This window comes from Sinohyriopsis cumingii, chromosome 14 (assembly GCF_028554795.1).
Source record: "Sinohyriopsis cumingii isolate HCF-2022 chromosome 14, ASM2855479v2, whole genome shotgun sequence".
Taxonomy (NCBI): domain Eukaryota; kingdom Metazoa; phylum Mollusca; class Bivalvia; order Unionida; family Unionidae; genus Sinohyriopsis; species Sinohyriopsis cumingii.
Window position 1 is genome coordinate 7,993,704 of NC_142974.1, and position 10,856 is coordinate 8,004,559.

The window sequence follows — 10,856 nt, forward strand, 5'->3', positions numbered from 1 at the left end:
GTTTCATTTTAAATTTAAAGAGATTCTTACAATTACATTAGAGATAAAATATTAAATGTTTCTGCAAGTAATAAGGCTGATATAAAAACATCTCACTCTGAGTATCATGTTTGAGATACATTTTTAACCTCGGGCCAGACACCGTATAATATACCATCTTTTCAATTAAAATATCATACCAGAACATTAAATAGCAAACTAATTCCTTTTAGTTTTATATCGGTTATATTACACCGTCATGAGTGTCATGGGAAGATAAAGGGTGCGGCGTTTAATAGATATGACACAAAGTTGTATTTAATTTCATATAGTGTTTACTACTGTAATCGTGAGAGAAGGAATCGCCAAAGTCACGACATTTGTTCAGACGTATCTGTATATATTGGAGACAAAGGCATTCCTCTAACACTCGTCTGGAAAAAGTTTTGATTCAAGTTAAAACAACATCATGAAGATCTGTATTGTGCTGATTGCCTCTCTCATTGGTGAGTTTTCGTGTCTTTTGTACATAAAATATTAACTGACACATGATTTGAAATCATCCGACCGAAGTGAATCTTCCTAAGAGAGACGAAACGTATGTCGGTATATAGCCTCCAAAATCAGTAAATTTTGGCAATGGCCTACATACAATAATCAAACGATATGAGTGAGATTTATCTCATCCTAGTATTATTACCATTAGCAGTATACACTGGCCTGTTTTAGCTTGTTGGTAGAGGTAAGAAGTTTATGCGTTAAGTTTATTGTGAGTTCCACTTATTCTTTGCAATATACATAGTGCTATTGAAGGCAAATCAATGATACTGTCAATCATCGGCATGATCGCCGAAAGGTGAGGAAAATACAATGTACGACTTCAGCACTATTTTCTTTTAATAACTAAACTATTATGCATTAACATGTTTCAACCAATAGGCTGGACTATTTATTGTACTATCTTTGCAGCAAATATTATGGAATATTTTTCATGTTATCTTTATGAAATGTTGTGTTGTCAAAGCGAAGGTCTATATATCTCCGAGGCAGAAGGAAAGACAGAAATATTGCTTCCATTCGTATCTCTAGCGTCATTAATCCTTCCGTTTCCTCGTTTTCATTGGTTGTTTTGCCTGAATATCTATCTGTCTGTCGATGTCAATAAGTATCATTGATGCATAGAAGAAAGATACATCAGTTTATTTCATGGAAGTCCTATTTGTCGATTACGCACAACCTCGTGTATATTAAAACAGTGACAGTTCATAGATAAATACAATGGGTATGTTATAACTTTGGTTATGAATTCATCATTTTTACAAGTAGTGAATAGTCATTAATTCCTATACAAGTATCATTTAAGACGTTCTGCAAGCGTAAGAAGCAATGAATGCAAATAATTGTTGATGACAGTTTTCAACCCATCAGCACTTCCCCATCTTCCTTGCACGCATGCTGTTCCATCACTATTCAATTCGGTCATACATTTTTGCTCTTAATTATGAAAGGTTTTAGAAATCTGCCTTGGCGGTAATATATATATATATATATATATATATATATATATATATATATATATATATATATATATATAACAGATCATAAATTTATATCAGATTCTTCAAGTGCAATGGATCCAGCAAGTGATCACGTGTGTTTTAGATTGACTAAGATAATTGTAAACAGAAATGGCAACAAAATAACGTAAAACTAAACGAATATAGGGCTACCTCTTTTTCTTCCGTGCTCAAGTCTATAAATATTTGCTAGCATGGTTGATCATCTTTGAAGTGTCTTTTCCACTGAATGTTTGATAGAAGAAAGATAAATCAGTTTATTTCATGGAAGTCCTATTTGTTGATTACGCACAACCTGGTGTATATTAAAAAACAGCAACAAAAAAAAGAGCTAAAAACAGTGACAGTTCATAGATAAATACAATGGGTATGTTATAACTTTGGTTATGAATTCATCATTTTTACAAGTAGTGAGAGAGAAAAAGGTTTTTCTTTGGATGAAAACCTTGAAATTGAACATACATCAAGTAACCTACCAAGATTATGGTTCGTCGTAATGGTATGTGTGCACCTTCAGTTGGATTTATCTACAGTGTTCATATAATCAATGATAGAATGTTGCAAACCCTGTCGACATTATACGGTAAATTTCCCAGTTACGTGGTAGATAGGCTCTGGTGCCTATATAATGTTTTGTTACTGCTGCTTCTTAAACCTATTATAATGTTCAAAAAATTATTAATTAAATATGAAAATGGCTAAAGCCCCCCCCCCCCGGTCTCTCTCTCTCTCTCTCTCTCTCTCTCTCTCTCTCTGGACCGTCGTAGCAATATACGGGCGAAAATCTATGAAAAGAATACATTAGAAAAGTTTTGCTTGTGTCATCCAACGATGTCTCTGAACGTATAAATGATGGCAAAAGTTAAGTCAAACCGACTAAATGGGGGGGGGGGGGAGAGTATGATGGGTAGTACAGTTATTAAAGCAGAATAATGACTCATTTCAACTGTAAATATATTAAAATAGTTTAATAACTCTTGTTGGTTCGTCATTTTGCTTAGTGTCTATTCCACATAGATCGCTCCGGTGGCCTAGCGGTTATAGCGTCCGTTTTGGAAGCGGGAGGTCGTGAGTTCAAACACTGACCGAGTCATACCAAAGACTTTCAAAAATGGTGGTAACATCTGCCTCGCTTCGCAATCAGCATTAAGAGGTTAGTGTTAGGACCGGTTGGCCTGGTGTCAGGATAATGTGACTGGGTGGGACATGATGCTACATGTCTGCAGCATGAGGCCCCAGTGCTAGACATCACTATAAAGTGCCACACTGCAGACATCGTAACGATATGACTGAACAATTGTTAAAGCTACCTTAAAGATCCCAATCACAAATATATTCCACATAAGGTTCCATGCTCCGGTACGTCAGTGGCTTAGCGTTGCTGTGAATGGGGTAGCTAACAAGTGTTGCTAGTGCTTTACTTTCTTCATTAAAACCATCTTTCATGTTTAAATCATAAGTGTGTATCATATTGATTTTATCAATGTGTAGAAAAATAGAAACTAAAAAAAGAAAACAATCAATTTATCAATATGCAAGGGTGATTGTGAATAGCCACAAAAAGCTAACAGCTACATTTTGTAGGGGACACACTCGCGTGATGTGAGGAGTTCATTCACTCGGTGAATACACAGCTGCCTAAATTACAGTTTAACTCCGTCCAATTGGCAAATATATGTATTTGTATGTGACATTAATAATATACGTATAGTATGCACGCTGTATCAACTATATGCCACTCTTTGTATACATTTTCCATTAAAAAGAATCTCGGCAAGCAACGTTTTCTTTTAATGAAAACATTGTTCAATTTCGCGGCATATCATTGATACAGCGTACATTATATATATATATATATATATATATATATATATATATATATATATATATATATATATATATATATATATATATATATATATATATATACACACATTGGTGACAATACAGGGACTAAGATGTTATATAAGCTTTGAACATATTCGCTGTTCACTTGGGTTGGGACATCATTTTTGTTTTAGCTGTCATCCGGGCAGAGAACTGTTTTGAGACAAGTGACTGCAATCATTTGACATGTGGTACCGGGCACTTTATTTTATGTGCAAAGCCCAGTGATTCGGACGTCCACATCTGCACCTGTGCTACGAATTCCACAGGCAGTAAGTCGTTATTAATGTTGCTCTTGGTTCCTCTGTATCTCTCTATGTCTGTCTGTATGTTTGTCTGTTTGTATCCCTCTCTCTGAAACAAACACAAACGATTAGTCGCACACACAAAACACACGAACTCACTTATGCACAGGCATATACATTTGTAATAAGAAAGGCACATCTAGAGGGAATAGGAGGGTATGAGTTTCCTTCTTGTCCTTTTCATTATAATGGTCGGGTATGGTAAACTGTTACAATTTAGGCATTTTGAAAAGCAAGAACTATACTATACCATCACAACAAGCAACAACAAAATATATTTTATCCTCAAATAATAATAAAGTGGTTATGCTTTGTTTATAAATCAGATGTTTTGTCTTTGATGTAAACGCTATTTTCCTTTGTACAACCAGGTACCTTTGCTTTAGTGAAGAAAACCATGTATAATATTGTTTAAATTGTAAGAATCATGCATTGGGTTCGATTATCGTACTTCTTAAAGATTCAGTTCACATGTATCAGTCGATGGTTAAACTTAACATTTCTCGCATGAGGGGATATTATTTTTTTATGTCACACTTGCATAATATTCGTTTATCAATTTTGTTCAAAACGAAATTCTCAACAAAAATCAAACACATAGTAACATAACAAGCACAAACTGCACCAGCTATGAGGAAGGAAATTCATATGTTTCATAGAAATGACAAATTGTATAAATAAATCATCAAAATATCTCAGTAAGTTTTTGAAAAGCATGTTGTGTGCAATGTATTATCTCTTTTTGCGTTTATCGTTTGATTGTTATTTTCACTTTAGGTTTGTTTTGTTAGCTTTTATTACTTTGATGAATCATTTTGTTCATTCTAGGCGTATAAATACCTTCCATGTAGAAAATACGTATGAAAAGCCCAAATGGTTAGCTCTTGATTACGTAATCTATTCATTAAAAGCCCCTTTGGCAGGCTCTTAATAAATCTATACATCAAAATCCCCTTTTACTGGCTCCTCCTAATGCGCAATAAAAACATTAAAAGTCCTTTGGTTGGCTCTTGTTAACGTTAGTCTGTACATCAAGAAACCCTTTGATTGGCTCTTGCTAACCTTAATCTGCACATCTAAAGCCCCTTTGATTGGTTCTTGCTAACCTTAATCTGTACATCGAAAACCCCTTTGACTGGCTCTTCCTAATGTGAACCTAAACATCAAACGTCTTTTGGTTGGCTCTTGCTAAGGTTAATCTATACACCACAAACCCCTTTGATTGGCTCTTCCTAATGTGAACCTAAACATCAAACGTCTTTTGGTTGGCTCTTGCTAACGTTAATTTATACCTCAAAAACCCATTTGATTGGCTCTTCCTAATGTGAACCTAAACATCAAAAGTCTTTTGGTTGGCTCTTGCTAACGTTAATTTATACCTCAAAAACCCCTTAGACTGGCTCTTCCTAATGTGAATCTAAACATCAAAAGGTTTTAGTTGGCTCTTGCTAACTTTAATCTATACATCAAAATCCCTTTCTATTGGCTCTTCCTAATGTGAACCTCAACATCAAAAGCCATTTGGTTGGATCTTGATGGTGTAAAAATCCACATTAAAATCTCCTTTGTCTGTTGCTAATGTAAAACTATACACTGAAGGCTTCTTTCGTTCGACTTCTTAATGGAAAACTACACATCAAAGCCACGTTGGATGGCTCATGCTAATGAATTTATTAGAACTCGATGACGTGAATAGAACTTAGTAACACACGACATCTTATCTAATCATGTTCAACGTTACTGTTGGGAGGCACGTTCTTTTGACCTCTTGCTGGAACGTACGTTATTCCCCCATATGTTTGTTCTCACACACCTGCTAACATCATACTGAGCCAATTAAAGAAATCTTTAATCTTTCCTGGGCAATACAATTACTTTTTTCGGGATAATTAAACATCTTTTGGTCGTACTTTAACAATGATGCCTACTGAATGTTCGATGTACATTGCACTGTTGTAGAGCAATTAAAACATACCCTAAACTTAATAAACTAATGATGAAAACAGTCTTCCAATTAAAAACTGCAAATTCCAAAGTACTTATTAATCATGAAAAATGCATTGTGAAATCTAACATTTCAAAGGCATTATGTTACGACATTTAGTTGTATTGTGTTGTGAGTGGTCAGTCTCCAGGTTCACAGAGTAATAAGGTGAAGGACGACTGGACTCTTCAAGAATAACAATTCTTGAAGAAACTGTTAGATAGAGAGGATATTGTTATCAAATATACAGACAATTGATCCTGCTTTGCAGCCATGAATGCAACTGACTCCATCGCTTTGGCTTATAGTCCTCGCTCGATTTAACAAGAAACTCGATAACGTCGCAACCATAAAAATGCCGATATTGTAAGTGTGACGCATCAAGACAAGTCAATGTAAGGCATACAGATGACAATATATTGACGTACATTCCCTCGTGGACACAAAGCCATGGAGGTTTTACTTGCTTCATAAAATTCACAAAGAGACAAATCTGGGAAGGTAAATCATATCCAGCAATAATCACATTTAGGAGAAAAATGTCCGAAATAATTGACATTCACCTTGGTCCTTTCGTTGAAAAACTATATTAATACCTACAGGACATATTGTTCATTTGGATAAAGTACTCAACACCATCCTTCTTGAAAACAATGTTGATGTTACTATAGATGATTTTTATCTTTACATCAAAATTCCAAATTAAGAATTTATGCACGCTTTCAACGAAGCAAGTGGTAGATACTCTCTTCCAACTGAGAACCGTTCAACAGTATCCCCAAATATATGGAACAACAATATATGGGACAGCAATGGGCACACATTTCCGTCGTAGTATACCGAAATTTTCATAAGTAGGCTAAACACAGCATTACAAGGCACCTCATAAATCCCTCAACTGGTGCACGTTTATTAATGTAATTGAATCTTAATTGGTATAAAATCGTTTTTGTTTCCTGAAACAGTTTGCATGTGAGTCATCAAGCAGTTCAAGTGTTTCCTTAGATACATAACTGAACTGTAATTCACACCAACTGACCGTCATCAGTATTTGCCATCAAGCATCCACACAATCAGGCATATCAGAACCCTTTTGTAAATGCTAATAATACCATCGTATTAAGCACATCTGTTCCAAGCAAAGACTATGAACTACTGCTAGCAGAGCTCAAGAGCACCTGAAGAGAAAGAGATAAATGAGGCTATGTATCCACATAAATTGCAAAAGCAAGACCTTGGGTAGAAGCACTCTTGTGAGGTACAAACCTAACCCACAAAGGCACGAACCACGTTTTAGTTACGTACCACCCTGATGCGTCAAAGCTAATCTAGACACACTGACAATATATCAAATCTTCGGAAGACCTCAACGGCATATTTTTAAAGAAATTTCCGACGGACGCGTACCCGCAGACCAGCGAATGTTTAAACTCACCTGATAAGGACTAAGATTACCTCACACCAAATAAGATACAGGTACATTAAAACGCAAAGACACGATTCCTAGACTCTGAAAACATATGCCTGAGGCAAGAGGTTTCTAGATATCAACAACATACGTAAGCTTTAACATCAACCATAAGTAGGACGTTACATGAAATATGTCATTTTTCTCGTGATTTGCAAACGCTGTTCTACTCAATATGTTTACGCGACTGTAAATTCAGAATACGAACCACAAACGAGTTACATTAGCAATTAATCTGACAAATAACTTACCAACCATCACATCCTAGCCGGAATTGGCAGAGTCCTAAGGTACACGAACAGAAAACTACTGGAATCAGTCTTTTAAAAAAAAAAAACATTTGCAGAACTCTGTCCCAACAATGAGACAATTTTTCGCTCTTTCTATAATACCTGAGTTTTGCCACTACATCATATTTATTGACCTACTTTTAAATTATTATCAGTAGTAATTACATTATTATTTCCACACCCATTTATATCCTCCAATTTCTTCTGCGAAAGCTTAATTTTAGTATTCCTGACACCTATTCTATTATAACAATACTGACATCTCTACGAAATATTAGAGATATTATTTGTACCAGGAGTGTAATGTAGTTATTCTACAAATCGTTTCGCTGCTTATTACTCACTCAGGGAGTTTTCAGGAAATCTTTTCTATTACACGGTTAACCGCTTCAGTGGGTTTCATTTTCTTACTGCGCACACTTTAAATTTTGTTTACCTGTCGTATTTCAAGCAAGAATTATCCGACCTTTTGAAACCTATTCAGAATGGAGATGTACTTGTCGTTTCTTGAAAATTGTATGTTTTATTTCCTCTCTTGGTTCTTCAATTTGATACGGAAGTATTCTTTTTGAATATAAATATAAATATCCATCCAGAAACGTTTTCTGATGCGTGCTCTGCCTAAATACATTCTTTAGTGTTGTTCGTCCCCCTTTGCATAGAGCCTGCATGGCTCAAAGTGTTGGCGTACATACAAATCTCCCACGCGCCAATGACACATTTAATGTAATTATATATCACGTTCGTTCAAGCAGGATATACGAAAGCACATGTGTTTTCCAAACTTGAATCGTTATAATTGATTTCCTTTGAAGTATTGCCAAATGAAATTTGTTACGTGCCACTTTATATTGGATACATAATTAGATCCGATTTTGTGTAAGCTGCGTTAACTATGTATGTATGTATATATATATATATATATATATATATATATATATATATATATATATATATATATATATATATATATGTTTGTGTGTGTGCGTCAATTTCAGTCTGTACTACCCAAGCAGATTGCCAGAGAAACGTTTGCCAGTCTCAAAGGGATCCACATGAACACTGTGTTGATGGTCATTGTCGCTGTCTGCAGCGCAACTAAAAAGGTATGCAGAAATGCCATGGAACTAGAACTCTAGTCTTATATTGTCGAAGCACATTCATGTAATTGTAGAGGGACAACCTGCTATTAGCAAAAAAGGAAAAGAAACATGAAAACACCCTTGAACATTATGTAGTTATGCGTTTACTTTGCTTTAAGTATTTGCCGTGCTTTATATTTTTATTTTAAGCTATAATTTGATACATGGTGTTTTGTACATAGCCCTAGTTTCACCCGAAATTCCCTAACATATTTTCTCAGACTGAAGCTTTTGAATATTAGTCTCGTTGCCTCGTTGGCAGCAATTCATTTATCGCTGAATATTCCTCTGGTATGTAGGATTAAACTACAATCATTCAATTCACAAACAGGTTCCTAAATTTCTGACGTTTAAGATACTCCTATTTAAAAAAAAAAAAAGATTTTCAGGTGAACAGGTTTACCACCAAGGAGTTATTTATCATCCAATCTTCTAAAATATAAAAATAAAAATCATAAAATATATTCTAACTAAAATGGTGTTAGATCGCTTTGAACATCAGAGAAGAAACACAAGAAGAAAGTCATGAAACCTGGGCATGACCTGTGTTTTCGTAAAGCCTTACGGCCTTTGTCTAGTCTTCCAACTGGCCCTAATTGTTGAAATAAATTAGTGTCATATTCAATCTAATAGACTAATAAATTAAAGTAGCATGCAAAAATTTCTTAACTTCACACTGCAGTTTTCTTTATTAAACAGTATTATTTTTCACTTATATTATATATATATATATATATATATATATATATATATATATATATATATATATATATATATATATAAAGGATGATTTTTGTATGGAAACAATCACCAATGAACTGTACATGTGTGCGTTTTAGCAATGGTTTTAAGGAATTCATGAGTTAACTGCCACCTCAGACACAGGATTTAACAACCGTTCCTAAATTCAGATTCATTAAAAATAGTCGATATCTAATTTGTGAGTAATTTAATGTTAGCCAATGAAAGGACATACTGTTGACCTATGCCTGAATTTAGTGAATGAATGATACGTAATCTTGATGTCTTATACTGGAATTTTCTTTGCTTTTGTAAATGCTTATCTTAAGTGAATATATTAAACATACTCGATTTGGATTGGTACTTCTGGCACGCGTGTCGATGTAAGAAGATATGTTGTGATGGAAAGAAATAGAAATAAAGGATAGATTACGGTTTATTCTTCAGCTTGTCCATCGAATGTTTCAACATTTAGAAGTTGTTAATGACTTTGAAAACCCAGGATGTTTATTGTTGTTATAAATAAATATCAATGTTTTATACGGCCAAACAACAACATAAATTGTTAGAAGTTCTTTGAATGTCTTTCGCACTATAATTGTTGAGGTAAATTGAAAATGCTACTTGTATAGCTGTAAAGTAGGTTTAAAGTTACCATGGAAACATCTATGGCATTGTTTTTTTATAATGCTACAAAATGTTATTATTTCCTTCCAGGTTAACCTAATGATGCACATGTATGGAAATACAACAAAGCAAAACCTTTCCGTACCGAGCGCTTTGATTGAAATGCAATTCATGCACATTGTTCTGAGATCTAATAAACTGTGATACAATTTCCTTTTAAACATTGCTTGTTAAAAAGCAAATGATACATCGTTAAGGTCTCTCTCTCTCTCTCTCTCTCTCTCTCTCTCTCTCTCTTGCCAGTTAAAACATGTTTCATTCCTTCATTATTTGTGTGTACTTTGCGATTTTCTAAATTTTGCTTATCTATATGCAAAGATATAAGAAGCGAATTTCAAAGACATCGAAAACATAGGCGTTGGTGTGACCACAATAAATTTGTATTCAAAACGAAATGAATAACACAAATATATCAATATGTAACGTAAGCTACACGATACTGCCGTTCTTCGCTTCTGATCAACGGCAAACAGCACTATTATTGAAAATCTTCTTTGACTTGAAAGAAAATCTTTCCAAATTAATATGCCATTTCGTTCATCTTACCTTAAATTCTCACGAACAAATTTGTTCGAGCTATGCTATAACAGGAGACACAATTCCCACGGAATGCTATGAACTCTGCTGACATAAAGAATGGAAAATGCAGGCAGATCTGTTTTAGTCCGCGTTATTTTACCCAGCTGACCACGTTCGGCTTTTGGAGCTTTAAACACATTCACTTTTGATACTTAAACATCTATTAGCACTCACTTTTCAGCTAATCTGGGGTATTTTATAACAAAGGCGTTAGGTT

At 34.5% G+C, this 10,856-nt stretch overlaps 1 long non-coding RNA gene across 1 annotated transcript; it reads left to right on the forward strand.

The window, feature by feature from the left end:
- Positions 1–311: 311 nt before the first annotated feature.
- LOC149783166 (uncharacterized) lies at positions 312–10,213 on the forward strand. Its single transcript, XR_016414000.1, has 4 exons — positions 312–485; positions 3,578–3,715; positions 8,489–8,596; positions 10,091–10,213. It is a non-coding gene; the product is annotated as an uncharacterized LOC149783166 (long non-coding RNA).
- Positions 10,214–10,856: the final 643 nt, after the last annotated feature.